At 43.4% G+C, this 20,427-nt stretch overlaps 2 long non-coding RNA genes across 2 annotated transcripts; both read right to left on the bottom strand.

Moving 5' to 3' along the window:
• Window positions 1–1,132: 1,132 nt before the first annotated feature.
• LOC124678702 lies at window positions 1,133–1,983 on the bottom strand. Its single transcript, XR_006994604.1, has 3 exons — window positions 1,946–1,983; window positions 1,752–1,853; window positions 1,133–1,334 (listed from the first exon to the last, which is right to left on the bottom strand). It is a non-coding gene; the product is annotated as an uncharacterized LOC124678702 (long non-coding RNA).
• A 2,192-nt stretch (window positions 1,984–4,175) lies between these two features.
• On the bottom strand, window positions 4,176–5,059 carry LOC124678224. The gene is made up of 3 exons (XR_006994385.1): window positions 4,847–5,059; window positions 4,656–4,763; window positions 4,176–4,552 (listed from the first exon to the last, which is right to left on the bottom strand). It is a non-coding gene; the product is annotated as an uncharacterized LOC124678224 (long non-coding RNA).
• Between the last annotated feature and the right edge of the window lie 15,368 nt (window positions 5,060–20,427).

The following is a 20,427-nucleotide window of genomic DNA, read 5'->3' as shown; positions in this document are numbered from 1 at the left end:
GACGCAGCGAGGAGCACGACGCTGAAGACGCCGCCGTTCCTGTACCGGCGCTCGTCGAGCACCATGGCGGCCGTGCGGAGCCCCTCGGCGATGTTGGTGCCGGGGCGCGCCGTGAGGGACTCCACGGCGCGCGCACAGAGCGCCTTCCCGGCGTCCGACATGCGCGCGAGCCTGGTCACGCGGCGTGCCCTGGAGGAGAAGGACACGATGCAGAGGCGGTCGTCGGGGCCGAGGATGTCGATGACGAACCGCATCGCCTGCTTCAGCAGCGCCAGCTTCCTCCCGTGCATGCTGCTGCTGACGTCCACCACAATCACGAGGTCGAGCGGCGCGCGTGGCGCCGGACCGTCGCCTGCCGCGTCAGTGCCGGGAGCCTTGAGGTGCACGAGCACGGCGAAGTTGTCGCGAGCCGAGTCTCTGGCGACGGCCTTGTAGTCGGTGTGCGTCTTGACAACCACTGCCCCGTTGTATGATGTTCCTGATGGCCGCCGGTCATCAGCCGAGGCCCCAGCGGCCAGCCCCACCTGCTCGTCATCGTCGAAGATGACCGGATCTGCTGGCTGGATGGGTAGTCGCCGATGCTGCTGCGGCGGCTGCACGACATCCACGGGTGGCATTGGGTCCGCCGGTCGCACGAATGGCAGCTCGCGCCAGTGCGCGTTGCAGAGCGGGCAGAGCTGCTGTCCGTGCGCGACGCTGGCGGAGATGCAGTGGAAGTGGAACGTGTGGGAGCACTCGGCCGTGAAGATGGCCTGCCCCCCGCCGGCGCCGATGCCGCCGAGGCAGATAGCGCAAGGATTCTTCTGGACAGAAAGCAAATCTGGCTGAGAAAACAGTGGGCAACCGTACCAGGATCAATCCATGTCGAATGAGCACACTGTGTGCAGACACAAATTTGACAAAAGAAGTGCGAAATTAGACGGAGGATTCAGTCACCTGGTCAAGGCCCTCCATCCCTGACTGGAAGCTACCAAGCCAATTAACAAAACTAGTGGTTGGGGCGCCCCATGGGGCGCCTCCTCGCCGGTCAGGGGCAACCCAATCTGAATATTGTGATGGTCAACTAACACAAACTTATAGTAAAATATAGTACTATCGTGTTGGTCACTTGGATAAATGAAACATGGGGACATAAAAATAGTTGTAATTGCATTTATATAGGATCCAAGATTACATCAGAGCACAGATACATGCATCTCGCATACTTGTAAGAAGGTAGTCCCACCGATGTGGAATATAATACATTATTACAAATGGTAGATCCACACAATCATACAATCTGAACAAATATTAGGGAATTTGACCAATGCATGGTTCGATCCTTAGCTCAATATCTGTAAACCAAAAAAACAGTGGGCAAACTAACCTTAGTGAGAACTTCGAAATTACATACCTAACTTGTTTTTACATGCCCTAGAAAAATAATAGATTTTGTAGCAAAAAGGAATATACAGTATATTGTCCATAAAGGAAATTCAATTGACTCACAGGAAAGGTTATCTTCTTGTTATATACAATATTTTGATTAGCAAGAGTTACATATATCTTCACAGATCCTTGATATATACATTAACCTGATTAGCAGGAGCTACATATATATTCTGAGAATGATGGCAGTGAGAGAATATATATCACATCACATATTTGAATTAGTTAATTGAAGGGAAACTGTCAAGTTAATCTCCTTTATATCAAAAATTTCTGCCAACTATAAGAGAATATATATATATCACCTAAAGTAGGATGTTTACCTTGACTTTATCTGATGGGAGTCATCAATTGACCTTGGTGCTTTGCTTCGAATGTGATTTTTGAATTGATTGAAGATTTCTGGAAGCAAGTACAGCTTAACCCTGCACATCAAAGTAACCAATATAAAAGTAAATTTTAAAATGGATATCGAAAGAAGTGGCATGCTTCAAATTATTCAGGCACTGTTCCTTACATGGACTTTGAGTTCCTACGTTCTTATAGAGCTCATGTCTCCAAATATCATTAACTTGGCAAAATCTGTAAAACGACCAACATGAAAGATGTAAAGCTTATAAATTAACCAACAGAAGCAATAGTTTCCTCTCTCTAAAGAAGTGCATTAATAATCTACAGTTCAGAGATCAGGTGAAAATAATACACCCATTCAAGACTATAATAAGCGGAAATATCACTGAGCACTCAAGCATGACAAGATGGGGGAGATAAGGTACTTACTCACATGGCACATTTTCCACAAGCAAGCAACGACGAGCTGGTCAGAAGGACTGGGCAGAGAAGAGCAAATCTAGCGCCTCTCTAAGCTCCCTATACCCCTTGTACATCCGGAGGGCGACCTTACTAATGTATGGCACCCCATCAATCCTCACCTTCAGAAATAGCTTCTCAGCCTTCTTGGCTGCTACTGCTGCATGGAAGGTGTTCCTCCTGTCCTGTATGCCCTCACCAATGGCCACCCTATGCGCTGAAATCAATTAACCATTTGTTAGCTCAAATATCTCATGCTTCGCAGGCAATTGCTGTGTACTGCAGAGATGCTTCAGCGTGTGTCAGTGGCTGCTTGGCGGCGGTGCTGTCCTGATTGTGGTCCATGGCAGTTAGCCTAGTCCTCGTGGCCTTGCTCCGGTTGTTTTCCAGTATGCAGTTTGCCTCGCTCCGACTGTCGTCTAGCATGTATGCCAACCATCATCCATAACCAAGGTGTGAGTGATACCATCCAATCACACTTTCCAACCTTCCAGCCTATCCAACTGAAGAATGAATGCAAGTTTGTTATATCGATTACTTTTCATTAACAACAAAACCACAAGTAAATATCTAGTCACATATCTCAGTGGAAGCATTCTACAAATGATCAATCCCCAATGTAACCTTTATTTAGATCCATGATTTCCAACAGTATATTAAATAGGTAAAACTGAACAATCATGTATGTATACTGTATCTATAGAGTCAACAATATAGGCAAACAGAGATTGAATTCAGAGAAAGATATACATAAATTTGATGGAGACAGGAAATACGAAGTATGGAACCAGTGGGCATTGTGAGGAACTCACCCTGCTTGTGAGAAACTCATATTCATGAACAATATGAAAAAATGCTACACAAAATGCTAATTTATGTAGAACATGAACCATTGTACCTATAATCCTACACAAAATGCTACGACACCAGTAGTTAATTCACACTGCTTGTGAGAAACTCATATTCATGAAGAACCACTATATTGCTGATCTGCAGAATAACCACTTCTATATTCAACTATATATGTAACTTGAGAAGAGAAAACGCTAGTGATATTTAGTACGTAATCTTAGCACTTAAAAACTAATAATCCAAAATAAATTAGAATACATGTAAAACTTCTAGGACCCAGACTATAGCAACTGGTAAGATCTCAGCTTACACTGTCAAGTGCATATATCTGCCGGGTATAAGTTTGTCAGTCATTCAAGATACAAGAAGACCAAAATGGAGCTACAATTTGGTGCACAAACAAAATGGTAACCAGGCTAAGCGTCCAACTTGAGCCATACAACACGATGGAGCAAAATTGTACCTACAAGTAAGCCATGAGAAACCCCGCAGCCTGGAACAACTCAAGCTGCCAAAAAAGATATTTGCCCAAGAAGTCTACTGGGTTTTTTTGAAAGCCATCTTTAGATAATAAGACCCTTCAGCTACTGTAGCCATGGTCAACACTATGCAGACTGGCTGAACCACAGGGAACCGAAGAAACTAACCCAACCAAAGGATCAACATAATCTCGTAAAAAGAATCACCATATAGGATAAAAAGACGTATCATTTCCGAAACAACAATTTTTATTCATATGCCCATGATTCTAACCAACAACACGATATTTACCTAACCATTCGAACCATTCTGTATGTACAGATCACTTCTAACCATCAGTAGCGCTCAAGAGTAGGACTACCAAACAAGCCAATTATCTCAAAAAGAGGAAAAGATGGTGCTTAATTGACACGGAATGCATCAACCTTGAATTTATTTCTATGAGAAATGGCAAGTGGTAATAGAGGAAAATCCCGCACGAAGGAAACTATGTGTTATGGGAAAACACGAACATACCAGTACCACACCAGAACATGATGGTTCAAGAAATCAAGAGCAACTATAGGAACAATGATAACTACATGAAGCATATTTCAATAAGCCAGAAACTTGATGGTGATGCATAATATCATCGACTGATTGTTACAACCAATTAAAACCAAATAAATGATGAGCACCTCACCCATCAAGCATAACCATAGCCAGAAGTAATAGCATACTAATGGTAATCATAGAAAGTGCTTATTTTGAGGGGAAGAAACTCACTTTGGAATCACGGGATAATTTTGGTTTTAGCTTCTGTGAACAATGCCTACATCTTCATGGACAACCAATACACTAATATCTAAACAGAGTGCGCCATGGATATAATATCGTAAGTTGGTGACATATACATACGGAATTTAACATCATCTGGAAATGAGACCTAACCTGTCAAAGTTTTGTCGTAAACCTGTGAAGCCATTCTTTCTCTAGCACATACCTATAAAGTGGGACTTTAAGTTACCACATTATTCATTATTCAACTAACAAAGGGAATAGTTGTAGAAGTATTAGTGAATACATGCCTGATGGAAGTTGCTTACAGGTCATGACCAAGCATTTCAAAATACACAAATGCTCTTGCCGTGAAAAAACCTCTATACAATGGGGTGTTGTTGAGCAGGATCCAATTTGTCATCATCTAGCTGTAACTGCAAATACATGAAGCCAGTTTTGGATACCAATTTTCAAATGCATCGACCCAGATAACTAAATGCTAAATAGGCTACTGTACCGTGCCCAATAAGAGCTCCATGATAGCCTGTTGAATGAAGGCACACTGTTTATTATAGTAATAACATGTAGCTTGAGCAAAATAAATGCTAGATCTGCTGATTGTTCCTCCTTGCTCCACCTGCAGTAACTAAAGATCAGTGACAGAAGGAAAAGGAAAAAGATAAAACATACATCTGTTTATCAATTTAGTAGCTTTATTATTATATACGATGTTATGCGCAGGCAAACACCATACCACATGTTAAAAAATCAGATTGTCATGGCAGGCCTGATTGTCATGTAGGTCATCTCAACCTTTTATAGAAATTAACTTCAGTTAGCTGTATTCCATAGCTAATGAGGAAAAAACAGCAAAGAACGGAAATGAGGGCAGAAATCTACCTTGTTTTCATGGGTTGGAGCTGCAGCGGCCCGGTCAAGTACATGAACCAGCAGCAGTTGCCGAAGCAGTGGTTGGAGCGGCGGCACGGGTCATGGGATGGAGCATGTTCTCTCCGCCGGTCGTTCTCTAAGTTCGGTCGCGTCCTTCTTCCCTGTTCAAGAAAAAGCTATGAGGGGAGAAGGAGCAGGGAGAGGTCATCAGTGGGAGGAGACGGACGGCGTTGACCAAGAGGGGCGACGGTAGGGTTTGAGTAGCTGGAGAGAGGGAGAGGAGAGAGTGCCTACATGTCCGGCCGCCGTCGCCGTCGATGTCGAGCTACCGCTGCCTCTAGAGCTCCGTCCGCCAATGACCATGCCGGGCGTAGCACCTCCCGCATCAGACCGCGTGGGGAAGAGGAGCGCGTGGGGAGCCGCCGCCGCCAAAAAATGTGATGCGAGAGGGTAGGGTTTCGGAGGATGCGAGGGCTGTGTGAGAGAAACAAGAGCGACACGTTTTCCGCCAGACGGGGCCCACCTTTCGCCAGACGGTGGAGACCAAGCGAGGCCCAGTCGACGCGCCCCAGGTGACTATCGTGGAGCGCCCAGGCATAGGGCAAACACCCACGCACTTGCTTGTTCTCAATGAAAACCTGTGACAAAACCTAAGCCGGATGCTTCATCTGAAAGGGAAGAACAACACAGATGGATATATTATTATATTGTAAGTAATGGTCGCCACCAATGCTGACCCCGACAGCTCGAATCAAGTGCTGCTTAAACAATATTAACTGAATTTTGTGGAACCGTAGTCTGGCTTCTTTCATTTCTCCGTTGCATTTTCTTCCTCGGATTAAGTCATTTTTCGGCCAACGCGTACACCGACACTTGTCATGGGCTGTCCGTCCCAACGGAAGGCCACTGACTTCGTTCAGGAATGGAGAACGGCAGGGATGGATGATCAAGGAAATCTGTTTTGTCCACGTGACTTCCTTGTGCAGATGACTTCGAATGACTTGTCAGGTTAGCTAACAATAGTTCCAAAAAAAAAAAAAGATTTGTTGAGCAGAGATGATGAAATATGAACCTGGTTCAATTTACAGAGAACAATCCAACGTGTTCCCATACTTGGAATTGTAATTAGCAGAGGAAAATGTGTCTCAGCATGTGTAACATGCGTGGTGGAAGAACTACTCATAGTAGGAGACTAGGAGTAACACAAAAAAGTAAATATCACACATGACGTTTTAGTAACATGGCATGACAATAAATAAATAAAGAGATTGCCGTGATAACTAGTTATATTACCATAACATCACACACCTCGCAGCAAGATAAGTCTACAACATAGTAAATGATACAATACATAAAACCACATAAAACTAGTAACATAAACTAGAAATGTATGCATCTTACTAGTCTTGATGGCCTCGATGGGTTTTGTCCTAGTTTTACTATGTCAATTGTATGCAGCTGGACGAGCGCTAGTAGTCATGATGTTATGAGTACACAAATTTGTCGAATCTCGATAATTAATCTTCAAGTCATGTGGCTAATTGCTCTGTATGATCTAAGTGCCTCACATGTTTCTAAAAATCTGTATCAGAGCGGGTTCCGAGGATAATCCAAATTTAATGCAGGTGGTTGTTAGAATCGTGATTTTGAATGAGATCGGAACTCTATAGTAGGATTGTAAATTGTAGGATCTTAACTTCTAGAATTGTAAAATCTAAGATTCTACTAAGCCGAATCGTTTAATCGTTTCACTGAATTTGGGTTGTCAAGTTGTAGAATCGCATAGTAGAATCATGATTCTGACAACTATGGGTGGTGGTGTGGCCTAGGCTGTCCAGCGGGACAGGATGCGCATTAGCTATTTGCACTACCGCTGCTTTTTTTCTCGCTCTAGTTTTTAGTTTGCAGGATGTGGGATTATTACACAAGTGTTTTAGGGTTTGTGGCACACCTCCACGTGGGGTGACCTATGCATTATATATAGGTACATCATAGTGTACAATACAAATACAGGTGGGACTACAATACATGTGCAAAGACCCAGTATATACAGAGTATAACACCCTCTCTCAATATCAACCGTGCTCTCAAGAATTCAGCAGGTTGAGATTGCACCGATAGCCTTCAAACTGAGGTAGGGATGAGGTTTAGCGGCTTCGTGAAGATGTCAGCAAGTTGATCCTTCGAATGGATGAACTTGATAAGAAGCAGCTTCTGAGCAACGCGTTCTCTCACAAAGTGATAGTCAACCTTGATGTGTTTCGCTCGGGCATGGAATACTGGATTTGAAGATAGATACATAACACCGATGTTATCACACCAAAAGATTGGCGGGTGCTCCTGAGAGATCCCCAACTCTCGGAGCAAAGACTGTATCGATCTCAGCTGTGACATCGGAATCTGCTTTGTACTCACCTTCAGTGCTACTGCGGGACATTGTCGCTTGTTTTCAAGCACTCCAGGCGATCAAGTTAGGACCAATGAACACTGCATATCCCCCGTTAACCATCTATCATCCAGACTACCAACCTAGTCTGCATCAGAGAACGCAGATAGGACTCAAAAAGGCGTCGGCTGCAGATGCAAGCCATATGAAGGTGTCAACCAAAAGTAACGCGGGATGCGCTTAATAGCAGTCTAGTGAGAATCTTGAGGTGTATGGAGAAACTGACAGACACGGTTGACAACATAGGAAATATCGGGACGAGTGATAGTCAAGTACTGCAGACCACCAACAACACTGTGGTACTCGGTGGCATCATCAGCAGAAAGAAGAGCACCATCGAGAGCAAATAGTATGTCAGTAGAGGATATAGGTGTAGTAGCAGTCTTGCACTTTAGCATACCATAACATCGAAAAAGATCTAGAGAGTACTTTGTTGAGTGAGAGTCCAAGATTGTATCCAAATGATCTCAGTTGTGGCATTGGCAATTGCTTTGTACTCGGCTTCAATGCTACTGCGGGACATTATCACTTATTTTCGAGCACTCCAGGCGATCAAGTTAGGACCAAGGAACACTGCATATCCCCCCGTTGATCGTCTGTCATCCGGACTACTAGCCCAAACTGCATCAGAGAAGCAGATAGGACTCCATAAGGTGCCGACTGCAGATGCAAGCCATATGAAAGTGTCAACCGAAAATAGCGTAAGATACGGTTAACATTAGTCCAGTGAGAATCTCAAGGTGCATGGAGAAACTGACATACACGGTTGATAGCATAGGAAACATCAGGACAAGTGGTAGTCAAAAACTGTAGACCATCAACAACAGTGCGGTACTCGGTGGCATCATCAGCAGAAAGAAGAGTACAAATCAAGAGCAGATAGTCTATCCGTAGAGGTCATGGGTGTAGTAGTAGTCTTGCACTTGAGCATACTAGAACATCGAAGAAGATCCGGAGAGTACTTCTGCTGAGTGAGAGTCAAACCAAGGAAGTAATGCAGCTTGCCAAGATCTTTAACAACAAAATCACCACTCAAAACAGAAACTAGACCAGCGGATACATAAGGAACGGTGAGGTGTCAGCCGTAGAGGGACCAAAACCATGAGTGTAGGATAACGTTGCATAGAAAACAAAAAATTTCCTACCGCGAACACGCAATCCAAGCCAAGATGCAATCTAGAAGATGGGAGCAACGAGGAGATGAACGAGACTAACCCTTGAAGAGATTCCAAAGCCTACAAGAGGAGGCTCTTGTTGCTGCGGTAGACGTTCACTTGCCGCTTGCAAAAGCGCGTAGAAGATCTTGATCACGATCGCTTCCGGCGCCACGAACGGGCAGCACCTCCGTACTCGGTCACACGTTCGGTTGTTGATGAAGACGGCGTCCACCTCCCCGTTCCCGCGGGCAGCGGAAGTAGTAGCTCCTCTTGAATCCGACAGCACGACGGCGTGGTGTCGGTGGTGGTGGAGAAATCCGGCGGAGCTTCGCTTAAGCGTGCGGGATGTGGTGGAGGAGAGAGACCGCTAGGGTTTGGGGAGAGAGGGGGTTGGGCGCCGGCCCTCTAAGGGGTGCGGCCAAGGCTGAGACTTGAAGTGGTTAGCCCCCTCTCCTATGCCCCTCATTATATAGGTGGAAGCCCCAAGAGTTCTAGTCCAAGTCTTCGAATAAGACCCCAACACTAAAACCTCCCATATGTGAGAAACCTACTCAAGGAGGGAGTCCTACCCAAGGTGGGACTCCCACCTTTCCTTGAGGTGGGTTGGCCGGCCACCCTAGGGGAGTCCACCTTGGACTCCTCCCCCTTAGGGTTGGCTGGCCATGCAAGGTGGAGTCCCTCCGGGACTCTACTTTCCATGGTGATTTCTTTCGGACTTTTCTAGAACCTTCTAGAACCTGCCATAAATGCACCGGATCATTTCCAAACTTGGAATATGACTTCCTATATATGAATCTTATTCTCCGGACCATTCCGGAACTCCTCGTGATGTCCGGGATCTCATCCGGGACTCCGAACAAATATTCGAACTCCATTCCATATTCAAGTTCTACCATTTCAACATCCAACTTTAAGTGTGTCACCCTACGGTTCGTGAACTATGCGGACATGGTTGAGTACTCACTCCGACCAATAACCAATAGCGGGATCCGGAGATCCATAATGGCTCCCACATATTCAACGATGACTTCGGTGATCGAATGAACCATTCACATACGATACCAATTCCCTTTGTCACGTGATATTTTACTTGTCCGAGGTTTGATCATCGGTATCACTCGATACCTTGTTCAACCTCGTCTCCGACAAGTACTCTTTACTCGTACCGTGGTATGTGGTCTCTTATGAACTTATTCATATGCTTGCAAGACATTAGACGACATTCCACCGAGAGGGCCCAGAGTATATCTATCCGTCATCGGGATGGACAAATCCCACTGTTGATCCATATGCCTCAACTCATACTTTCCGGATACTTAATCCCACCTTTATAACCACCCATTTATGCAGTGGCGTTTGGTGTAATCAAAATACCTTTCCGGCATAAGTGATTTACATGATCTCATGGTCATAAGGACTAGGTAACTATGTAACGAAAGCTTATAGCAAATAACTTAATGACGTGATCTTATGCTATGCTTTAATTGGGTGTGTCCATTACATCATTCATACAATGATATAACCTTGTTATTAATAACATCCAATGTTCATGATTATGAAACTAATCATCCATTACTCAACAAGCTAGTTAAGAGGCATACTAGGGACTCTTTGTTGTTTACATATCACACATGTATCAATGTTTCGGTTAATACAATTATAGCATGATATATAAACATTTATCATAAACATAAAGATATATAATAACCACTTTTATTATTGTCTCTTGGGCATATCTCCTTCAGTCTCCCACTTGCACTAGAGTCAATAATCTAGTTTACATTTGTAAAGATATAACACCTTGGCCTTCTGGTGCTTTATCATGTTTTGCTCACGGGAGAGGTTTTAGTCAACGGATCTGACACGCTCAGAAACGTATGTATTTTGTAATTCATTTGCGTCTTAACACATCACTCATTTCCAAATGAGTCGGCATTAAATATGTTTGGTCTTCTGGTGGAACCTTAATTCCGCGGTCTGAAATATGTCACTAATATTGTCACACACAATATAGCTTCAAAGTTCGACTGCGTCGGAAATACACCAAGTTCTCAAAGAACCTCTTGACTTAACATCCTTTGTCATTGTCAAAACAATGACATACTCTGCCTTCTTTTGTAGATTCCGTCACAATATTTAGAACTCTTCTAAATCTAGCATAGACAACTTCTAGCTCATTGTGCTACCTTTTAAACAACACTTAGTCTAATTTGAGATTGAAATTATATTTTATATGTGACAAAACCAATATCGGTGTAACACCTTACAGCGATTTGTTTGTCATTTCTTCATACAAAAATATATATATATATATCCTTAGTTCTTCTAAAGTACTCAAGGATATTCTTACTGTCGATCCAATGATCATCATATGAATCATTCTGGTATATGCTCATAACACTTTATAGCACATGATATCCGATTGTGTACATATTATTCGTGATCTATAATCACTCATGTGTTTTTACTCATTGAGTGTCAGATACACTCAAGTCTTGTTAAACCTTCACATGACAAGAACATTTTCTTAACATTTCTATATTGAACTACTTCAATATCCATTCTATGTACTTTGACTTAAACTTATTATGTGTTTCAATCTATCTTCATAGATTTTGACACTAAATATGTTTCAGTCCATATCCTTTCATTGAAGTTTAATTTTCAATGAAACCTTTTTAATCAAGTATATAATTACATCATTTATAACCAACTATGTGTCATCTACATAAGTATTATAAATATGTCTCAGCGCTCCCACTTAATTTCTTGCAAATGCAAGCCTCTTCATCGTCTCTGATGAAATCAAAAATTCTTTGACTATTTCATCTTGGTGAAGATTCCAACTCCGTGATACTCACTTTATCCAATTGAAGTTCGTATACCTATCTAGTATTCTACGGACTAGCAAAACAATTAGTTGTATCTTGTATACATACTTCTGTTAAGTAGTGTATTTTGCCATCCTACTAGCATATCTCATAAAAGAAATATGTAGTGATTACTAGAATAATCCACATAGACTATAAGTATTGCTACGGAAGATCTAATCTTATCGTAGTCAACTCTTTGAACTTTGTCGTAAACAATTTTTCGACAAGTCGAGCTTCTTTAAGGATATTTCATCCAAGTCTATAGATCCATTTACTTTCAAAAAGTATTCATCTATTATGGATTTCATGGCGTATGGCCATTTTAACGGAGTCAGGGCCCATCATAACTTCTTTGTTTGTAGTTGGTTTATCATTGTTCAAAATCAATCCTTTGTCCACAAATCATTTATTTGATCACAAAGTAAACCATACCTACAAGGTTCAATATGTACTTCGATCTCCATGGCTAAAACACTTTGTAGTCATGGGAGCCATGATCGTCGTGGCCGCTTCCGAAACCAATTTCGATGCTTTGCGCTACTCGATCATTATGCTCGGGTTCATAAACCTTATCAAAATATATTGTCCTCCCACTCAAATACTTCACTAGAAACAATTTCTCGGAAATAAGAAACATTGACAAACACTTTTGTCTTTGTCTTGTGGGAAGAATTCCCAATTAAATCTCTGGGATAACCAACAAAGACATTCATCCGATTTTGGTTTGTAAACTCTTAGACCAAAATTTAAAGAAAGGACTATTAGGGTTTATACCCATTCCATAACTCGTATGGTGTCATTTCAACGGATCATGATGATGCTCTATTTAGTGTAAAAGCGGTAGTCACTAAAGCATAATCCACAAAAATATAATGGCATCATAATATTTTATCTCATCATTAATCCAACAAGGTTTGGATACATCTCTAGGATACTATATCATCATTATGATACTCCAAGAAATGTGAGTTGTAGAACAATTTCATGACTCTCTTAGATGTTCGCTAAAACTCATAATTCAAATATTTTCACCATGATCTAATCATAGATATTTGACTTTTCTATTACGATGATTTCCACTTCATGCTGAAATTTATTTGAATCCATTCAAATGTTTCAAACTTCTTCCTTATTGAATATATCCACATATATACTCAATTCATTGTTGAAAGTTTTCATGAAGTAGAAGAATCTCCCGCACACAACTATGCCCGAGTGAACCATATACATCATCATGTATTTTTCCACTAAGTTAGTTGCCCGTTCAACTCTTGGCCTATGAACGGTATTTTAATCATTCTCTTTAGAAAAGATTTGCAAGCGCCAAATGATTCAAAAATCAAATGACTCCAAAAATCCATTTACATGGAGTTCCTTCATGCGTTTCTTTCTAACATGACCTAAATGGCGGTTCCACAAATAAGTGGAATTCAAATCATTTGCCTTATGGCATTTTAGCGTCGATGTTATGTATGTGTGTTTCACCATTAAGATTTATAATAACTTATCCATCGTACATGGAGTAATGTCATAATTTGAACAACTCATTGTTTTCATTTGACCAGAGCAAAATAACAATTATTAAGTTCTTTATTATAAATCCTAAGGGCTAGATGGAATGCCAATGACGAACATAATAACATTTTATTTTGTTCCAGACGTGCATTCTTATCATATTCCTTGTCAGTCACTTAGGTCATTGTATTCTTGTATTGCGTTGTTTTGTATGACACTTCATACCAACCAATATAGTACTAATACCCAAGAATTTCATAGTGTGACTTAACTAGGAATACAACCATAACATGTATATCATTTATATACACATGAGCTAGACTTTCTAGTCTTTTCTTTTCTTTTTGCCAAAATATCTTTTGCAGTTTCTCTTTTAGCTTTCCTCTTTATTCAGAATAACACATCAACTTCAATAACTTCTCGGTTTGTTGGTCAAACACCAATAACCTTGAGGTTCTTACTTTGAAGTTGATCATCATATGACAAGTGTTCCGGATTTCACTATTAGTAACCTTGTAATATGATGAACAATTTCACTCATAATTTTATCCATCAATTCATGACAACTTTCTGAGACCATGTCTATACATGCTAGGCTCATAAAGTTTAACCTTAGTATTTGCATGTGCAAATCTGGCTTGTACCCGTTGTAAGCACACGTAGAATCTATAACACCCGATCATCACGTGATGCTTCGATACGACGAGTCTTAGCAACGTTGCATACTAAGGATGATAAATTCATGGATATGTGAATATCGTTAGTGCCCCAATAGTTGGAGGATTGGGACGCCTTGCGTCTTCAACCTTCGTACATTCCCATAAAACTTATGAGTTTATGTAGTCTCACCAAATTTATATTCTATCATCTTGCAATAAGGTCTTAGATATCACATATATCTCATACCTTGATTATTTCTGAAAACTAAATTTTCAGCTCCTTACTTTTCAAACAGATTTGAACTTCAAGTTTCACGGAGACAAGATAACTTTAGGTACTAATTGAAATCATAGCTCTTTGAATCAATAATGTGAGGTTTACTAAAAGTTTGCAATGGGACTTAATTAATTCTTGATTCTTTAATAATACGGTACCAATCCGTAAAGTTTCTTGTCAGATTTTAACAGTATTTCTATCTCAATAACAAGACTAGCGCATAGTAGTAAACGGATGCCAATACTACAAAATTAATTCAAAATACTACTCAGACTATGTTTATGATAATTAGTTCATGTTATAATCTAATTACTAATGAACTCCCACTTAATACAACATCCCTCATAGTTGTTAAGTGGTACACGATCCAAATTCACTACACCAAAAACCGATCATCACGTGAGATAATGTAGCTTCAATGGTGAACATCAACATGTTGATCATATCATCCATATGACTCGTGTTTAACCTTTCGGTTTCCGTTGTCCAGAGGCCATGTCACGTACATGCTAGGCTCGTCAAGCAAACCCAAGTATTCCGCGTGTGCAACATGGCTTACACCCGTTGTATGTGAATCGTTGAATCTATCACATCCGATCATCACGAGATGCTTCGAAACGACGAACTGTTACAACGGTGCATACGAGGGGGGAACACTTTATTATCTTGATATTAATGTGAGGGATCATCTTATAATGCTACCGTCGCGATCTAAGCAAAATAAGATGAATAAAGGATTAACATCACATGCAATTCATATGTGATATCCTTTTGTCTTTGCGCCTTTGATCTTCATCTCCAAAGCACGGACATGATCTCCATCATCAACGGGCATGATCTCCATCATCGTCGGCGTAGCGTCAAGGTTCATCGCGCCGTCTTCATGATTGTTCACCTCATGTAGCAACTATTACAACTACTTTGAAATACTACTCAACATGAAATTTAAAGACAACCATAAGGCTCCTGCCGGTTGCCACAATACAATAATGATCATCTCATACATATTCATCATCACATTATGGCCATATCACATCACCAAACCCTGCAAAAACAAGTTAGACGTCTCTAATTTGGTTTGCATATTTTACGTGGTTTAGGGTTTTCGAGAGAGATCTAATCTACCTACGAACATGAACCACAATGGTGATACTAATGTTGTCAATAGAAGAGTAAATTGAATCTTCACTATAGTAGGAGAGATAGACACCCGCAAAGCCTCTTATGCAATACAAGTTGCATGTCGAACGAGGAACAAGTCTGATGAACGCGGTCATGTAAAGTTAGTCCGGGCCGCTTCATCCCACTATGCCACAAAGATGCAAAGTACTCAAACTAAAGATAACAAGAGCATCAACGCCCACAAAACCATTGTGTTCTACTCGTGCAACCATCTATGCATAGACACGGCTCTGATACCACTGTAGGATAACGTTGCATAGAAAACAAAAAATTTCCTACCGCGAACACGCAATCCAAGCCAAGATGCAATCTAGAAGATGGGAGCAACGAGGAGATGAACGAGACTAACCCTTGAAAATATTCCAAAGCCTAAAAGAGGAGGCTCTTGTTGCTGCGGTAGACGTTCACTTGCCGCTTGCAAAAGCGCGTAGAAGATCTTGATCACGATCGCTTCCGGCGCCACGAACGGGCAGCACCTCCGTACTCGGTCACACGTTCGGTTGTTGATGAAGACGACGTCCACCTCCCCGTTCCGGCGGGCAGCGGAAGTAGTAGCTCCTCTTGAATCCGACGAGCACGACGGCGTGGTGTCGGTGGTGGTGGAGAAATCCGGCGGAGCTTCGCTTAAGCGTGCGGGATGTGGTGGAGGAGAGAGACCGCTAGGGTTTGGGGAGAGAGGGGGTTGGGCGCCGGCCCTCTAAGGGGTGCGGCCAAGGCTGAGACTTGAAGTGGTCAGCCCCCTCTCCTATGCCCCTCATTATATAGGTGGAAGCCCCAAGAGTTCTAGTCCAAGTCTTCGAATAAGACCCCAACACTAAAACCTCCCACATGTGGGAAACCTACTCAAGGAGGGAGTCCTACCCAAGGTGGGACTCCCACCTTTCCTTGAGGTGGGTTGGCGGCCACCCTAGGGAGTCCACCTGGACTCCTCCCCTTAGGTTGGCTGGCCATGCAGGTGGAGTCCCTCCGGGACTCTACTTTCCATGGTGATTTCTTCCGGACTTTTCTAGAACCTTCTAGAACCTGCCATAAATGCACCGGATCATTTCCAAACTTGGAATATGACTTCCTATATATGAATCTTATTCTCCGGACCATTCCGGAACTCCTCGTGATGTCCGGGATCTCATCCGGGACTCCGAACAAATATTCGAACTCCATTCCATATTCAAGTTCTACCATTTCAACATCCAACTTTAAGTGTGTCACCCTACGGTTCGTGAACTATGGGGACATGGTTGAGTACTCACTCCGACCAATAACCAATAGCGGGATCCGGAGATCCATAATGGCTCCCACATATTCAACGATGACTTCGGTGATCGAATGAACCATTCACATACGATACCAATTCCCTTTGTCACGCGATATTTTACTTGTCCGAGGTTTGATCATCGGTATCACTCTATACCTTGTTCAACCTCGTCTCTGACAAGTACTCTTTACTACGTACCGTGGTATGTGGTCTCTTATGAACTTATTCATATGCTTGCAAGACATTAGACGACATTCCACCGAGAGAGCCCAGAGTATATCTATCCGTCATCGGGATGGACAAATCCCACTTGTTGATCCATATGCCTCAACTCATACTTTCCGGATACTTAATCCCACCTTTATAACCACCCATTTACGCAGTGGCGTTTGGTGTAATCAAAATACCTTTCCGGCATAAGTGATTTACATGATCTCATGGTCATAAGGACTAGGTAACTATGTAACGAAAGCTTATAGCAAATAACTTAATGACGTGATCTTATGCTATGCTTTAATTGGGTGTGTCCATTACATCATTCATACAATGATATAACCTTGTTATTAATAACATCCAATGTTCATGATTATGAAACTAATCATCCATTAAGCAACAAGCTAGTTAAGAGGCATACTAGGGACTCTTTGTTGTTTACATATCACACATGTATCAATGTTTCGGTTAATACAATTATAGCATGATATATAAACATTTATCATAAACATAAAGATATATAATAACCACTTTTATTATTGCCTCTTGGGCATATCTCCTTCAATGAGCCCAAGTGCGGTGCCAAGACGTGCATGCCAAGCACGGGGAGCCTGCTTCAGACCATAAAGTGCCTTGACAAGGGGACACGAATGTTGCGGACGAGCTGGATCAACGAGACCAGGGGCTGACGCATGTATACCTCTTCCTCAAGGACACCATGAACAAAGGCATTCTGAACATCAAGCTGACGAAGAGACCATCCTCGAGTGACAGCCAGCTAGAGCAGAAGACAAATAGTGGTGGGCTTGACCACCGGACTGAAGGTGTCCTCATAATTAAGGCCATAACGCTATTTGAATCCTTTAGCAACCAGCCTAGCCTTGTATATTTCAATAGAGCCATCGGCATGTTTCTTGACTTTGAAAACACACATGGAATCAATGATACTGATGCCAGTCTTGGGAGGAACCAAACATCATGTCTCATTCTTGAGAAGAGCCTGATATTCTTGTTCCATTGAAGTGCGCCAGTGAGGAATACTCATAGCAGCCTGAAAATACCGAGGTTCAGCAATAGGATCCGATCGTGCTTGCGCCATGCAAGTTGCGAGCCATGCAACCGTGACGTCGGTGCGCTCATGAGGACGAAACACCCCACCTTTGTTGCATGTATGGGGACTCAACACAGGGGGTGGAGCAGGTGGTGAGGGAGTCGGTGATGGTGTCGAGGAAGGTTCAACACCAGAGGTGGCAGGAGTCGACGTCAAGGACGCATTGGAGCACTGCTGTCGAGGAGACAGTGCAGGGGGCATCGATGGTGTCGAAGCAGTAGGAGAAGGCGGCACGCTCGGGGGAGACACCAGCCCAAGTGAGCTGGGTACAGAGAACTGCGCGGGGGACGCGGATGGCGGTGGGCTGTCAGGCTAGGACAACCCAACCGACGACATAGGGGCGCGGGTGTTTACGAGGCGGGCCGCTGGGTTGGGGCGCTGGCGCGCGGCGCGGATGTCAGCTGGGCCGCGGTACTGGAGGGTAGCGCAGAGGCCGAGTGCGGGCGCGTTGCATGGGGCATGCAGGCTGGCCGATCGACGTGATCGACGTCGGCAGGATGAGGCGAGGCAACAGCAGATTCAGCCTCATCGAGGAGTTGTTCGCGTCTGCAGCTCCTCATCATGCAGACGCGAACATCTCATGGAAATAGGGTCAGCCTTCGTGGCGTTGGGGAATCCTTCATGGGACCTCCACCTCTGCAAATGTGACGTACCTTCTTGCAAAGGAAGGGAACACGGGAATAAACCCTCGTCTCCGCGTGCTATCGGTTATCTCTAAACCAAACTCCTTACTTGTGATATAACTGCCTGTGAGAGCCTTCGTGCTTGAGTTACTTGTATCATCATATAGGGTGCCTCACTTAGTTTGCATTAGGCTCACCTTTATATTCCGCAAAGCCTAATATTGCAAAGAAAAATTAAATTTTTTAGAAACCTATTCACCCCCCCTCTAGGTTTACCATCTCTGAACTTTCACTTTCCCCTTCCAAAACCTGCTCCTTCCCCGCCTGGCACAACAAATCAGACAAACAGATGGCCGCAGCGAAGAGGACGGCAACGCGCTTGAAAGTATAGAGATGGTAAACCTAGAGGGGGGTGAATAGGTTTCTACAGATTTTAATTCTTTCTTTGCAATATTAGGCTTTGCGGAATATAAAGGTGAGCCTAATGCAAACTAGGTGAAGCAACCTATATGAGGATACAACTAACTCGAGCACGAAGGCTCTCTCAGAGCGATTAAATCACAAGTAAGGAGTTCGGTTAGAGATAACCGATAGCACGCGGAGACGAGGATGTATTCCCGTGTTCCCTTCCTTTGCAAGAAGGTACGTCACGTTTGGAGGGGTGGAGGTCCCACGAAGGATTCCCCACGCCACGAAGGCTCACCCTATTCTCCGGAGCCTATCCCACGAAGGAATAACTCACTCACTTGTGGTAGACTTTGAGGTAGCCTCCAAACCTTCACAATCTTGCCCGGAGCAAATCCACAGCCCGGATGCTTCCGGACTCCTCTTGCCCACCTAAGGTTTCCAAGGAACCCTAGGAAGCAAGCTTCTCAATGAATACAAGGGGGAATGAGATTCGGCTTGGTAGAACAGTAGATCGGGTCCTCCTCTTGTGATTCCCCGGAGGGATTTGAGTTTGGGTGGAGGACGAGGGAGATCGGAGGCTTTTGGTGTTTCTAGTAATGGAGTAAGAGAGAGAGAGAGCTCAAGAACAGTTTGTAATGTAGTGCCTACCCCTTCCAAGGTAGGAGAAGGGGTATTTATAGTGTTCTTCGAAATCTGGCCGTTGCAACTTGCCACATTGATACGTCTTCGACGTGTCGATAATTTCTTATGTTCCATGCCATATTATTGATGATATCTACATGTTTTATGCACACTTTATGTCATATTCGTGCATTTTCTGGAACTAACCTATTAACAAGATGCCGAAGTGCCGATTCTTGTTTTCTGCTGTTTTTGGTTTCAGAAATCCTAGTAAGGAAATATTCTCGAAATTGGACGAAATCAACGCCCAGGGTCCTATTTTGCCACGAAGCTTCCAGAAGACCGAAGAGTCAACGAAGTGGGGCCACGAGGTGGCCAGGAGGGTAGGCGGCGTGGCCCCACCCTTGGCCGCGCCGACCTGTCTCCTGGGCCCCTCGCGACGCCCCCTGACCTACCCTTCCGCCTACAAATAGCCTTCGTCGCGAAACCCCCAGTACCGAGAGCCACGATACGGAAAACCTTCCAGAGACACCGCCGCCGCCAATCCCATCTCGGGGGATTCAGGAGATCGCCTCCGGCACCCTGCCGGAGAGGGGAATCATCTCCCGGAGGACTCTACGCCGCCATGGTCGCCTCCGGAGTGATGTGTGAGTAGTCTACCCCTGGACTATGGGTCCATAGCAGTAGCTACATGGTTGTCTTCTCCTCATTGTGCTTAATTGTCGGGTCTTGTGAGCTGCCGAACATGATCAAGATCATCTATCTGTAATTCTATATGTTGTGTTTGTTGGGATCCGATGAATAGAGAATACCATGTTATGTTGATTATCAATTTATATCTATGTGTTGTTTATGATCTTGCATGCT

The sequence above is a fragment of the Lolium rigidum genome, chromosome 7 (genome assembly GCF_022539505.1).
Source record: "Lolium rigidum isolate FL_2022 chromosome 7, APGP_CSIRO_Lrig_0.1, whole genome shotgun sequence".
Taxonomy (NCBI): Eukaryota; Viridiplantae; Streptophyta; class Magnoliopsida; order Poales; family Poaceae; genus Lolium; species Lolium rigidum.
Note: the sequence above shows the minus strand (reverse complement) of the source record. Positions and strands in the feature narration are given on the sequence as shown.